The 15,658-nt window shown below is 37.2% G+C and overlaps 1 long non-coding RNA gene across 1 annotated transcript in view; it reads right to left on the reverse strand.

Moving 5' to 3' along the window:
- Positions 1–15,220, reverse strand: part of LOC109502285 — a 45,710-nt gene extending 30,490 nt beyond the window's left edge. The window contains exons 1-2 of the long non-coding RNA XR_006583107.1: positions 11,226–15,220; positions 3,501–3,636 (exon numbers count right to left, since the gene is read on the reverse strand). This is a non-coding gene — a long non-coding RNA (uncharacterized LOC109502285). The remainder of the gene's footprint in view (positions 1–3,500; positions 3,637–11,225) is intronic.
- Between the last annotated feature and the right edge of the window lie 438 nt (positions 15,221–15,658).

Genomic DNA, 15,658 nt, shown 5'->3' on the forward strand with positions numbered 1-15,658 from the left:
ATTCAATCAATATCTACCGAATTAAATTGAATGAACAGAGTACATAAGAAAATAATCATTGAATAAGAAAACTATTCATTGAGTTAGGCTCTCTTAATAAAATCTGAAGACATCAAAACGTAGACTATTCATTAACCACAAAATCTTCTATAAAGTGAAGTCTCATTCATGTTGAAATTCTACCACTTTGTGTTAAACACTAGACTGAAGACTTTTATCTCATTGTTAAAGTTCATTAATAAGACCAACAGAAGAAAGAGGAATTTGGAGTTAATAGTCAAAGGACAGTGAAATAATAAAATAGAATTCACTATGTCCCATGGCCTTTTCTGCAATATTTTAGTGCATTCCTTTGATAAGCAAATACCAAGATCACATTGCATTCATAACACACTAGGAACTTGCACAAATAGAGATTGATTTCATTTTTTATTATTCAGAAATTCTAAATGATTCCCTCAGATTGCTTGTGAACAGCATAGCTTGTGGTATGATTTTCAATGATTTTCACAAATAAAAGAATACATAAAATGCAGAAAGCAGTGTATGGGGGTATAAATAAACCATAGAAATAATAATAATAATACAGCCTACTGATATAGAACTTTACTGTTTAAAAGCACTTTAATGACTGTGGTTGGAATGATTTATATTATATGAAAGGAGCTACATGGAAGAATTAAATAAATGGTGTTTAAATACCACTCACACATACAACATTCAGAGACACAATACTTTTAGAAAAATATTCACCTTATTCACAATATGCAGTATATAATATATATGTAATATACAAACAGAATATATTACATATGTATAAAAGCTTTTTACAATAACCTTGGCATAAGGATATATTTCATTTTTCCCAGAGTAGGTAAATAGTGGCTTTTTATACACAAAGGAGGCTAAGGATAATGCTGAATTATTTCTTTTCATAGGAATGCTTAAAGCATGTGACTTTCCTAAATAATTCGTGTAATTTTTCCTCTGTTAATACCCATTTGTATAACTGTATATGATGAAAGTTAAGAAGTGCCCCATCAGGAGGGGATGAAAGGCTGGCAACACTTGAAAAATTATAAACTAAACAGAAGTGATGATTATAGTCCCCCTTTCACATAAAAAATCATAAAGTATTTCCTGTTCTGTCCCATTTCTCAGTTGGAACATACTCTCACAGAGGGAACATGAATAGATTAAAATCTCACTTTTTTTCTTCTTTAAGAAAACATAAGCATAATCACTTTTGATTTCTTTTAAGTTGGTTCAATAAACAATGAGTACTATTTTAAAACTAGAGGCATTCCATGGGAATCTCTCTGGAAAGAAATAACTTATATTGAATGTCATTTTATGAGTTAAGTTTATGGAAAGCTATAATCTTTTTGCAATATAGAGTATAGTTAAAACTAATTCACACATATCCCTTTTCATCCAGTATATACAGGAGACCCAAATTATATCTGTTGAAAATGACCTAAGGTGATTTTTTTTCTGTACGAAATGAAGGGATATTAAAATTGCAGGTATTTGTAAGAAGTTTCCCCAATTGACAAAGGATCTGCTCGATGCTGAACACACTGGTTGTCTTAGTTTTGTCCTAACAGGATTCTCAGATCATCATCCAAAATGAGAAGGTTTCATACCACAGACAAAAAGGGTAAGAGGACAGGGATTGGAGAGGAAACAGGAAGTTACTCAAACCGAGTTCTTCAAGAACTGGAAAACTTTTACCAAAATCTTAGAAAGTCCTACCCAGAGATAAAGATATAAAATACCAAGGGTATTAAAACACTCCCAGTACCTTGTAAAGTTAAAAGAGAATGAGATATTGTGAAGGGTTAGACACAATGAAAAATTGTGAAAGGCTAGACACACATACTCTTCAGTATACTCCAGGGCCAGATATGTCAAAAATACACTGATGTATCTCGAGAATTAGGAACTTCTCTAACGTGCTATTTTTGTTCTTGGTGTTTATTTCCAGGTAGCTCTTAGCAATAAAACCCTAAAAAGAAAGGGGTTATGGGTATTTGTTTCAGGACTATGTAAGAAGAGAACTAGGGAGGCTATATCATAGCTGGAGGTATGGGGGGGAGAAGCTAGAGATCTAAATGTGTTGGGGAAGCTAGGGAAAATAAAGATGAATGATCTTTGTGATCTTCCAGAAGAAGTAATAAAGGGGAAGAGAGTAAAAAGCACAGAGTGGATACTCTTCCTTTATCTATAATATTTATTAACATCTGTTTTATTCTATCTCTACCTTTCTAGGATTCTAGCGTTCATAATGAATTCTTAGACTATATGGACAATAAGCAATTAATAATTTCATGCTGAAATAGTATTTTGCTTTTGTACTGCACACTTTTGTACATGTCAGCTTATTTGATATTCATATTCATCAACCACATTTTATGAGTAATAAAAATGGGTCTTAGACATACTAGTTTATAGACATGCATCGTAGAAACAAAGACTAGAAACCGAGTTTCTAATTCTCTATTTTACTTTGAATGGTATAAGTGTGTTTGCATTTAACTCTTTTCTTCTGAATAGAGAACAGAATTGATTTCCAAAACCAATGCCAAATCTGAAATATTATAGTCAATATGTATTACATTATGGATATTTTAGCATAAACAATTATGGCTGCCGTGTAGTGACCTGCTTTTGCTCATCCAATACAACAATCAAAAATCCTTAAAAAATAATGTTGACATGTATTTTGTTTTTTTTAATAACAAAGGGGGTGCACATATGTAGGTGTTGCTTCACCCTAAAAATATTGCCAAGATCTCTCTATCTCTCTGTCTCTCTCTCATTTCTACCCTTCAGCACCATATTGCTCCTCCCTTGACTTCCTCCTTCTAGACCCTTGTTGCTCATACCCTACCCTCCTATGACCCCGCTTTTCCTATAGGCTATCCTCTCTGCTTTTCATGTCTTCAGAAATTATACCCTCATTCTGCACTCTAACCTCTTTCAGCTTTGGGAAAATGTCCCCAGAACTCTGGTGGATAAAATTCCCCTCCTCATTATATATACTATGAAACTTCTTTCTATTTTTTTAATCCCTAATCAATCTTAAGGGTGTAGTACATTCTTTTGGGGGGGGGGGCAGGTGCATGATTCATGATGGTTCTCCCTTTCCAAAAAGAGTTTCTTGATTCATGGTTATAAATCAATCTCTTCCTTTAGAATATAAATTATTGGTTCAGGAGAGGTGATTGATTCAAGGGTAGCTGATTCAGCTTCTCCTTTCCAGAAACTTGAAACATAAACTCTAGAGACAGATTGTGACTACTCTTATCATGATGAGCACTGAGTAATGTATAGAATTGTCAAATCACCATGGTGTATACTTGAAACTAATAGATCATGGTATGTCAACTACATTTCAGTAATTAACAAAAATACTAAAATAAAATAAAATCTAGAGACACAGACTTAAATGTGCTAGTGCTCACATGAGCAAGGATGAAGTGGGAATAATCACATACCAAACTTCTGCTTCTGAGCTTTCCTGCTTCCTTCTTTTCCAGCATCATGATTCAACTCATCGTTGGATTCAATGATATACCCCGTATTATTCTAGTATATCTGCTAGGCATAGTCAGCTTTTGTTACGGGAGAAATCTGTTTTCCAAAAGAAGTTAAACCAAGAAATAGTTGGTTAATTGAAAAAGCTGTTCAAGTGAGAAATCACAAATGTGATGGATGATTTAACTTGAAATATATAAAAAATGTATATACCTTCTCCTAATTATTTTATACCTTTACTTGGAGTCTCTACTATTATTCTTGTATAAACCACAGCTGAAAAATAATAACCATGATTTCTAATTGAATCTTCTTCAAAGTGAAATGGATTTTTAAGCCAAACATAAAGCAATCCAGGTAAAGAAATCTTCCAAATTTTAAAGATATTTTTTTCTGGATTCATAGTTGTCTTACTCATACCTGATTCTTGAACAATATTTTTAAAAATGTTTACTTTAATTCCAGTTTGCTAACATATAGTGTTATATTAGTTCAGTAATTGAACACTTCCATACATTACCCTGTCTGAGCAATAGTGTTTTAATGATTTGCCCTTACCAAATTTTCCTAAGTATTGCTTTTGATTTCAACTGACAACTACTCTCTCCTTTCCACACTAATTCATCAGAACACAGGTAATAAATTAAATTGCATAATTATAATACTACAATAAACATAAACAAGTTTGGAAGCAAACATAGTTTAGTCCTTTTTTTAATTTTTTTTTAAACTTTTTTTTTAATTTTTTTTTAACGTTTATTTATTTTTGGGACAGAGACAGAGCATGAACGGGGGAGGGGCAGAGAGAGAGGGAGACACAGAATCGGAAACAGGCTCCAGGCTCTGAGCCATCAGCCCAGAGCCTGACGCGGGGCTCGAACTCACGGACCTCGAGATCGTGACCTGGCTGAAGTCGGATGCTTAACCGACTGCACCACCCAGGCACCCCAAACGTAGTTTAGTCCTAAAAGCATTCAGCTTACTTGTAGAAAAAAGGGGCATAAAAATGATAGAGAATAAGTTATATCTGCATTTGAGAGGCTGTGGGCTTTGGTGCATTTTATAGGGGAAAGAGAAGGCATCTATCAACCTAGAGAATTAGTTAAGTGAAGGTAACTTGGTTAAATGAGTAGCCACTGGACTTAAAACCAAGAGTCCTGACTCATGTAAGTAAGGCATTTAATAACAGGTGAAAGAAAAAACTTCAAGTAGATGAGAATACTGCATGTTTAGCCTTCTTCACAATCTTACTTATGTCAATAGTTTGATACTAAAGACATGGCATGGCTCATTGAAATAAATCAAAAGTTGGCATTTGGGGCGAACATATCTTAACAGACAAAACAAATTCATGTCAGGCACCAAACAACTACTTACTTCATCCACTTCATTGAGTTGAGGTAGAAAAAAGTTGAGGTAGATTCTCTGGAAAATTGTATAGTGCTAACCTTTAAAATTGAAGACTACACTTGCTAGCAATAATCCTTATCTGCTTCTCATTATGACTGAAAATAGCTTTAATCAGTAAGTGGTCACTGGGAATTACAGAATGAGATTTTAATTTAAAGAAAGTATATATATGTGTAAATATATATAAACATATATATTATATACAATGGAAAAGAAATTATGTATAATATATAAATATCTAATATATTGATACATTATATTAAACATATATTGATATTTTCTAAATAATAAGTATTATAGTATTGGCTGAAATTTATATATATATATACACACACACACATATATATAGCCAATGTTACTAGACACTCTGGCTATTAGTGGTTTCGTGTTGCTGACTTAGATTTAGTGTGACCCCTAAGTTTGATGTCGAAATGACACTAGAAAGTGAAGTATGCAATTACTTGGCTGTTGTAGAAGATGTGATGAAGCAGGTGGAAATGCCCCTTGAAAATTTATCAGATGATCTTTCATAGAATTAGGTTGTGATTTTTCTAAAATTCTATGGCCATCTATATATTAGTTAATCCCCGGAAACAGAAGATCAGCAATTATGGATTATTTGTGAAGTTTACATGGGGCTGTTCATCATAAATCCAAAGGAGATAATATATCATGCATATGCAGCAGAGGAGAAACACATATTCAGAATACCTATACACAATTCAGAGCTAATGAGATCCTTTCAAAAGATGTATTGACACACAGGGTAGCAAACTACTAACTCCTCACAAATGGAATCACCCCAAATTTCTTGACTGAACCAGCCCTGCCGAGAATGGCACTTCCAAGTCACTTAGTTCAGGATCTTAGTTCAGGATCTCTTGTGTTTATTTTGTCAGTAATGGCTGTGTAACATCAAATGACAAGAAGGGGTCACCAGCACTGAGTTCCTACTCTGCAAGCCAACTGGCATCAAAGCCAAGCCTACTGCCACCAAGGACTGCTGAGCTGAGAGTGTGAGGAGAACCAACAGAGACAGATGTTAAAGCAACAGAGGAAAGGGGAGCTAAAGCCATTGATCACAAGTGAGAGGGATGCTGTGAGTCACCACCAGAGGTAATGTGGAAAAGCTGTCATTTTCTGGGTAGCAACAGGAGTGCATGCTGGCATGTAGCATTCAGATGGGGTGGCTCGCACTAGAGGAATAATGTCACACTGGCCAAGAGTAAATGCACAAGTGGGATGCTAACAGCAAAAGGATTGCCCGCCAGCAGCTCCTAGGCTAGGAAAAGGACTAAGTCATTCATACTGTGCCTATGGAACTGTCTGCAGGGCTCCATTGATCTTATGGTCTGCACTCATGCACATGGCTTGAAATACCTTGAGCTCTGTCATCTATAAACACAAGCAAAGATCACTCCCTCTCTCTGTTTTAAGAAGGCTGGTGACAATGACTGCATAGGTGCAATAGGTAGGTGCAAGTTGGGGCAGTAATTAAACATTGTCTTTTGCTTATCTCTCTTCCACCCTATGAGATATTTCAGGGATGGAAACGTGAAACCATAATTTTAGAATGCATCAGGATAAAGAGGGGATATTTCAATCTGATCAAGTCTCTGTACATGTGATATAGATTTTTAGTGGCTATCTTGAATGACCCATTCACTAATGCCCACCCTAAAATATAAGATGCCTATCTTTGAATCCTTCCTTGTGCTTTATAGGTGTTTCTTTCATAATAATTACCTTACTCCACTTTGATATATAATGGAGTAAAACCTCAAATTTGAGGAACTTGTTCTGTGAATGTTCTGCAAGATGAGCAAACATTTCTAATAAATTTTAACTGGATAAACAAGCGATATCTTGCAATACAAGTAGTATGTGACACTGACCGTCACATGATCACAACTGAGACAATGGTTCTTCTCTCTCTCTCTCTCTCTCTCTCTCTCTCTCTCTCTCACTGCACCATTGTGTGTGATTGTCTCCCATGCTTGGATGCTCAGTCTCAGGCTGTGGTGTTTGGCAGCAGTCAGTGATCTTTCAGAACGTGGGAAGGTGCCCACAACTGGCACTAGTATATTTTTTGTCACTTCAAAGCACCTCTGGGCAGTCCGTTGCTTTTCCATAGAAGAGTAAGCTTAGGAATGCTTTGCTTCATTCTAGGTCAGGCTGCCTGCAGATCTAGACCCTTTCCTCTGCTTCCAGTTACATTAAATACAGTATTTGACAAGAGTTTATTAATATTGTACTGTAGTCAACATCCGTCCGAGTGAATATAATGGCCCCCATGCAGAAAAAGATTCCATTAAGCCAACAGAGAGCAGTGATTCCATTAGTGAGAGACAAAGTCGTCTTACACAATAACCCTCCTCTCTCTTGTCTCCCTCACACCAGCCATGAAGGTTTTGAAAGGTAACTGCAGGTTGTTTATTTTTCTTTATATTTTGTATTTTCTGTAGTATCTTTAGTATTTTGTATTATATTACAGTATTATAATCATTCTTACATGAATATTTTGGGGTTGTAGAATGAATCATCTGAATTTCCATTATTTCTTACAGGGAAATCTGCTTTGATATACAAGTGCTTTGGATGACAAGCATGTTTCCAGAACGAATTATGCTTGCAAACCAAGGTTTTACTGTATTTTGGTCATCTACTTATTCAACCATTCAGCAAGCATTTTCTGAACAGCTATAATGTGGCAGTCACTGTGCTAGGTGTTATCTTGTTAATAAACAAGACAGAAAAAGTCCTTGCCTTTATGGAGTCACAGCTCATGATGATAGATATTTTAAAAATTAAACAAATTATTGTGAAAATCACAATTCAGGTAAGTGTTAGGAAGAGATGTCAGTTGCCTAGGTTTTAGTCCCCCTGTCTAGACGGGCTTTTCTAGTCTATGTATGTCCAGGAGTGATCAGGACCATGCCTGGCACAGAGCAAATGCAAATAACAATAGTTCATTACACTGAGCTAATGAGTATAAGAACAATTTCTGGTAAGGTTGTAAGAACAATTTGATCTGTGAAATTTTAGAAGTAATATCTTTTCTTTCGCATCAGCATATTTGCTTTTCATTCCCTAAACAAATAGTAATGGAAAGTTTTTAAAAAGCATTTCTGATACAGGCTATTTTTAATGTGCTAGATTTTCAGATTTGAGCTATATTTTTGGAAATTGAGAGCAAACATTTGGTGTAGTTTACTCTAACATTTGAACCTGATTCAGAGGTTTCACCCTTTTTGATGCATAGGCTAAAATCCTACCCTACTTCCCTCATTTTAGGTGAGTGCTTATGAAACCTGCATTAGCTATTTAAAACTTTCAAATATACTTTTGAATAGGGTATGGGAGAAAATGAGAGTGAAAATGAGAGTGAAAAATGAGGATCCCTGTTGACCAGCCCTGACATCCGTAAGATTCTACTGGCCTGAACGGGTGAGTGACATAGCACAAGACTCACTCATAGGGAAATTGGCCCTCCAACATAAGCTAAGTACTGTATCTCTAGGCTTTCTTGAAGTTAGCCTCTGCTCATTGTTAAAGAGTTAATGTCTAGGGGCGCCTGGGTGGCGCAGTCGGTTAAGCGTCCGACTTCAGCCAGGTCACGATCTCGCGGTCCGTGAGTTCAAGCCCCGCGTCAGGCTCTGGGCTGATGGCTCGGAGCCTGGAGCCTGTTTCCGATTCTGTGTCTCCCTCTCTCTCTGCCCCTCCCCCATTCATGCTCTGTCTCTCTCTGTCCCAAAAATAAATAAATGTTGAAAAAAAAATTAAAAAAAAAAAGAGTTAATGTCTAGCATAGTAGGGGACCCTGAACTCTGTTCCAGCACTAAAGACAATATGCAGTCCATATGCAACTATGATTGTGAAATATTTGAAATATTGTACCCATGGATAAATCTGAAATATCTTAATGCAGTCCTAGAAACATTGAAGAATAATACACATTTTTATTAGACGTTTTCCTTCATGAGTGACTCAGGTTTACACATGCATTGTTATGTAAAAGTCCTCTTCTGGTTGTGTGTATTTCACTTTCTTGTTGCTTACGACCTTCAGAGATAGATGATCTCTGGAAAAAGTAAGGGCCAGAAAGAGATGGTGAATGGTTTCCTAATAAATATTTAAATCTATATTTAAGTCTGTAATTGCCCCCTTTACTCTTCACAAAGGGATGGGATTCAATCTACTGAGGTTTACTCTACTCTGGGGATGCAAATATATATTGCACTTAGACGCTCAAGGAGTTCACATTTCAATGAGAAGAAACACATATTAGGAGGGCACAGAGGATAAAAACTGGGGGCGTGGGATTTGAAAGCAGAGAGATAAGCCCAGCATCGGTAGGCAGGGATGCCCAGTACTGAACTCTGTAAGTTGTGATACCAGAATGAAAGGATGGAGTAAAAGCACTGAAGAGACAGAATCACACATGACGTGTGCACACAGGTGGGGGCAGCAATGAGATAGAGCCCGGATGGCATGAGGCTCTGCAGCAGACACAAAGTTCATCCGCTAGATGTATCTAACCTTTGTAAAGCTGTATCTGCAGGGATTATTTATTTAGTTTAGGTTTGGGACATTATCCTTGTGAGAATCCAGATGCTTTGGTATGTTTTATCTTCAGAATTTAACAGAAAAGTCTATCCTTGCCTAGGGTAGCATTTGCTGCTATAAATCATGACACGCTGGGTTTTAGCTGCGGCTGTAAGCTGAATTATGTCTTTTTTTAACTTCTACTCAGTGGTCCCAGTTCTGCCCTCAGGAACTAACACAGATTAAGTTGAATCCCTCTCTTGTGTGGCAGCCCTGGAACTGTCATCAGCAGGGTCTCCTTTTCTTCACTTGCCCAGGTCCTAAGCAGCTTCAGCCATTAACAGTGATAGGGACTCTGCTCCCGATGCCATCCTGATCACCTTCCTGTGCACATACTCAAATCCGCGGCATTCCTTGCAGGATAGGAAACCTGAGCATGACCCGTTTCCAGAGCTGTCACAGCTAAGAGTACACAGGGCCCGTGGCCCTACTCCTCCTGTGCACTCGATGTTTATGAAGACACCCCCAAATTGCTATCAGCCTTTTTAAGCAACCCCTCCTACTGCTGGTGCCTTCTGATGTACCCACACTTGGAGATTTTATTTTATCGCACAGACTTTGTAAATCTATCGGTTCCCATACAACTTCCTCCTATTTAAACCCGGGGTCAAACTTTACATTCCTCAATACAGTAGCAACAGAGATGTCTATCACATTTCGTGGGGAAAAGGAGCATTTATTATTGCCTTTATGAAAACAGCTGGCATCTATTGAGCTATCATTATGTGCCAGATAATGTGTTAATATTTCTAATGAATTATATCCTTAAAAAAATTAAACTATGGGTTTTATCGTAAAAATAATATGAACAGACAGCAAGACTTCAAACACTCTAAAAGGACATAATATGAAAAGGAAATCTTTTGCTGGTATCTTACCTTACTACAGATTTCCATGCTTTGTATACCCTACCCAAAGTTTTCTGCGCATATATATTTTATATCATGTTTTTACATAATTGGTATAATACTCTGAGCTTAAATGTTTTAAATTTGAAGAGTTCTGGGTAACCATTTTGTAAAATCACATACAGGGCCATCTAAATCTTTCCAATAGCTACGTGTATTACATTGTGTGGAAGTAGCAGACCTGGCATCTCATTTAATTCTAAGAACAATCGATGCATTGAGTCTCACTATCTTCCATAAACATACAGAAAACCGAGGCTGGAAGAATCAGCTACCTTGCCTGATGCTACACATTGGAAAAGTAACCCAGTAAGGGTTCAAACGTCTATCTGCCTGACTACTGGGTTTGACCCTCTAAAAAACAATCTTCACAGGTTGGTTTGATAATACTTCACAAACAGATTTTTTAAGTGCCTAACAGGTTTTCTTTTATAATTTGCAGTTGGTACAAGAAGATTTAAAATGCGGCTGAAGCATTTCATTATGGCCAGAAATGTTAAAATAGTTCAGACTGTCCTGACCTACTTCATCCTCCAGTTCACGGACACTAACGGTGATTTGTCAGATTTTAACTGTAGAAATGAAATGATAAGAGTCCATATTCATGAGCATTGTTAATTTCTCTACAATTTCAAATATTTGTTACAGGTGCCTTTTGTTTTGTTTCTTTTTAACAGAAATTGTTACTGCATCCAGAAATATCTCAAGTCGTGTATTTAAAAGCTGTGTTTTATTTGCTGAGATTTTAATATTTTGATTTACCTCGTTTTGGAAAGCCATAGTTGGTCCTCTCTCCTGGACTCATATGCCATCGTTGCCTCTTGAATAAAGCTGCTAATTGCATGCAGGAAATATTAAAACATGATTATGATTTTGCTAAAAGAATAAACATGTCAAGTGTCAACAAAATATTATAAGTCTGTTGTGAGTCAAAATAGATTGCTTAAATTGGTTCCTTGCCGTGCCTGTTTGAGAAAGTGAAGAAGATACACCTGTTATATTAACACATTCACTGTGCACCAAGGCTGCTCATCTTTACCACAAACAAATAAAGGTTTTGGGTCCTCTTGCAATTCTCAGGGCAATCTGACTGACTCTGGCACCTCTCTAATCAAATATATCCACATGATATTATAAGCTGCATTATAGTACATTAATAGCATGTAAAGTAAAATTGATGCAGCATGATGGACTGTATTCCTGAAGCAGTGACAAACTTATCAATGATAGATGCACTAATGGATATGTTGAATTGCAATAAATATAAACGCAGAACAGCAATTGTAGAGCATTAAAAATGTCATCTTGTGAGTTTAGGTATTTATGAGGCTGAGCCAGCTGGAAACACGAGTGGTGCATTCCTACCATGCACTGCAACTCTGAGGTTCCAAGGAAAGCAGAGACCCTTTCATCAAATAGGTCAGGCCGCCGGCAAATTGTTGTCACAGCTGTGCCATTGTCAATTAGGCCTCCAATGACTCAGCCCTTTGTTTTTTCCTGCTTGCACATCTCACCCCACCCCACCTTCTCTCCGGGCTTGGGTGCTTCACTCCTGCAACCTTTCCAGCACATTTCCCCTCAGTGACTCTCTTCACATGTTCTGATTCATCTCCCAGGCATTGATCTAAAACTCAGAGCAGTGACATCAGGGAAGCATCTCAGCTACTTCAAAAGGCACTGCTATTCCTTGTGGGCTATTTTGGCATGTCAAACTCAACGGGCCAAGCAGAAATGCTCCACGGTGTTACACATTTGCCTCTGATGTGTCTGCCCAACCTTCCTGAACCCTAAAGATTTTGTTTAATGTCAGCAGAATCCAGCAGGACAGTGGTGTCCAGCGTGCAGTGGGGAACAGAGCTCCTCACATGGTTTTCCATCACGCTCAAGCAAGAACCACAGCACGAGGACTGAGTCACAGACACACCGTGTGTTACAGGCAGAAAGGGAGTGGACTTAGAGGTATGTTTCTTGAGAGCTAGTGGTTGACGATAGAATTTTTTCAAACATACTGGTGTGGTGGATGAAGGAGATGGCGATATTTTTGTAGGTGCCAATCTCAATTTCAGGTCTGATCGTGGAATGTGTTATAGTTACCCAAATATGCTCCTTTCATTTCCTGGGCTTTCATCTGCACCAAATGTTTTCATCAATTGGTGCAGATTTGTTGTCAGCATATTTAAGTAAATTACTCAATACTTTTTGGAATCAGGTGTCACAACATACTCCTGATGTGAATAGAAGATTGTCCAACTGAGGTTATTTTAGAAGATTGCTAGATTTGCAAAACAAATTAAAAAATATTTAACAATTATAATTCAGCTTAATATGAGGATAACTTGGTTGGTTATTATTGATCCTGTTTATCATCACAAAACCACGATAACTAAGCTCTGTATTACATTTTAGCAGCACGTCTCTGTCATTGGTTATTCAACAAAGGTAAACACCACCAGTGACAACACTAATGAGAAAAGCAATATACAACATGACAAAATAAAAGTAATGCCATGACATTTTTAATCTGAACATGATATCCCTCATCTAAAAGCCTAGACACATCAAAAAGGAATCTTAGAAACCTGACCCTTCCATGTATCTCTGGTTGGTGGCTTAATCAATTGTGAAATATGCAGAAATCATGTCAGCCTTTAAATCAAACTTCAATACAATGCTAAAACTCACTAAAACTTGTGTGAATAATTTTGATTTTTTTTAAATAGCTAAGACAAAAAATCAAGGCCTTTTCACGCCAAAATGGCAAATGGAAGGGAAGTGCGAAAGAAAATTGTGAGAGTTAAAGAGTTTTATTGGAATTCCTCCCACTATTACTAATCTTCAAATGCAGTTAAACAAGTCTTTATTAAACATAAGTTAAAATCCAAGCAACTTTTTAACGATAAAAAAAGTCATCATCCACTGTGTGAATATTCATTCATTGGATATCTATTATGCGGCAACCGAGGGATAGAAAGAGAACAAGCAAGAACCTATACTCATAGGATCTTATGCTATGCCAAGGTAATGGAGAAGAGAAAAAAAAAATTTTAACGTAAACAATAAAAAATATTAGCTATTGGTGAGTACAATGCAATGCAAAGAATTAAAATAGAGTCATGTCAGGTGAGTAATGAGTTGCCTTCTTTACTGTGGTCGGGAAAAGCCTCTCTGAGGAAGTTGATATTTAAGTTGAAAATTACAAATGATGACAAGAAGTCAGTCATGTGAAAATAGAGGGAGAGCATTTCAAGTAGCAGAATAGTTGGTGCAAAGGTCTTGAGGTAAAGACAAGTATGTCAAAAAGAAGGCCAATTTGACAGAACCATCGATTCTTGGAGTCAAAATAGTTTTACTCTAATTATGCCATTTTTCTTTAAAGAACTTAGCTCTTTATCAAAGATGAATAAGTCACTGCCACAGTATGTCTCAATCTCTTCATAAATGGTGTGTGTGTGTGTGTGTGTGTGTGTGTGTGTGTGTGTTGCTTTTCCTTCAGCGGCTATCTGTCAAAGTCTTAGTCACTGTCTCTTATACTTGTCTCTGTTTTTTTTCCTCTTGAATCGCCTTGAGTCTTGAGCCACGTTGGGAGCTGACTCTACTCAAAGGCCAGTTCTCAGCCTTAAGGACACCTAGAAGGATAAACAGCCGTAAGGACATCTAGATAGGTTAACTTGGGAATATAGAAACCTGATTCAGAATAGACAAGCCAGGATGCTCTGGGCATACTGGCTCCCTAAAAAAAGAGGAAATCCTTAAGTCTGTCTTTTCCTGGTCGATTTCTGTAGCTTGAGCTAGCTGAGACAAGAAGCAGCCTTCACTTAGGGGTACACTAGAATACATTTACAACATCAGAATTGTCATCAAGGGCATGACAGGAGATATGAGCCACATGTTCTTTGAATACAGTTCTGTTCCTTGGAAAGAATTTGTAGCTTGATGAATTCCTTGTTTGAAAGTCTGATAAGTAAATCTCTGTTAACTTAGTGATAGTATTGCTGCCTTTTATATATCCCTAGATTTTAATGAAGTCATTAAATTCATTTTTAAAGGAAGATAAAGCCAGCTACCAACCCTGACCTTGAGTGCCTCATTGACAACCACTTTTCATATAATAGAAAACATAACTTTGAATGACAATTTTAGTTAATTTTTTCTCTGGAAAAAAAAAAACCAATAAGTTAACTTCAATATGACTTAGAGACAGTCTTTCAAAAGTGACAGTTTGGGAGATCCCACAGTGGGGCCTAAAGGCTCTTTCCTGTGAGGATCCTCCCACTGAAATGTGTCAGAGAAAGCAAATGACCAGAGGATGGTCTCTCCATTATTTTCTGAAGCCAGTTCATTTTTCTTCCTAAAAATGAAATAGAATCTATACAAGCTCCTCCAAGTTGCCTACATATACCACGTGGTCTAATTTGTTTAGTATATTCAAGTATTCACAAAGATTAAGCCTCTACTATGTCTCAAGGATTATCCCAGTTCCTGAAGTCGTAAAGCAGTAATTCACTACGTAGCTTCATTTCCCCAAAGAGTACACTTTGAATTCAAAATATTGGTATATAGTAGACCTTCAGTCAATTTTGTTAAAAATAAAAATAAACAATCCTTAGTACCTATGTGAGTAGATCATAAAGAATAAAGGAGAGAAGGAAAACTAATACTTTTATCGGAAGGTTGTGTAGTTTTGGGGCACCTGGGTGACTCAGTTGGTTAAGCGTCCAACTTCAGCTCAGGTCATGATCTTGTGGTCCGTGTTCGAGCCCCGGATAGGGCTCTGTGCTGACAGCTCAGAGCCCGGAACCTACTAAGGATTCAGTGTCTTGCTCTCTCTCTGCCCTTCCCCCACTCACGCTCTGTCTCTTTCTCTCTCTCAAAAATAAATAAACATTAAATTTTTTTAAAAAGGTGGTATAGTTTTATTCTAATTTATTCTTATTCTGGTATAACTCACAGCCATAGCAGTTTACTTCGGGGTTGTGATATTTTCATCCCCAACCGGCTTGTGACACAACTGTTTTTCATAGTAAGTATAGGACCAGCAAGGAAAACCACTGGCAGTAACACAGCTGCCTGACAAGTTGAGGGCTAAAACAAGACTTAGGAAACTAACAGCGCAGAATCTTGGTTCGCTGTGCCGTGCTGAGGATACAGAACCTGAAAAGTGAGGCTCTGAGCAGCCTCACATCTACATGGCTGGC

Source organism: Felis catus, chromosome A1 (genome assembly GCF_018350175.1).
Source record: "Felis catus isolate Fca126 chromosome A1, F.catus_Fca126_mat1.0, whole genome shotgun sequence".
In the NCBI taxonomy this organism is placed as follows: Eukaryota; Metazoa; Chordata; class Mammalia; order Carnivora; family Felidae; genus Felis; species Felis catus.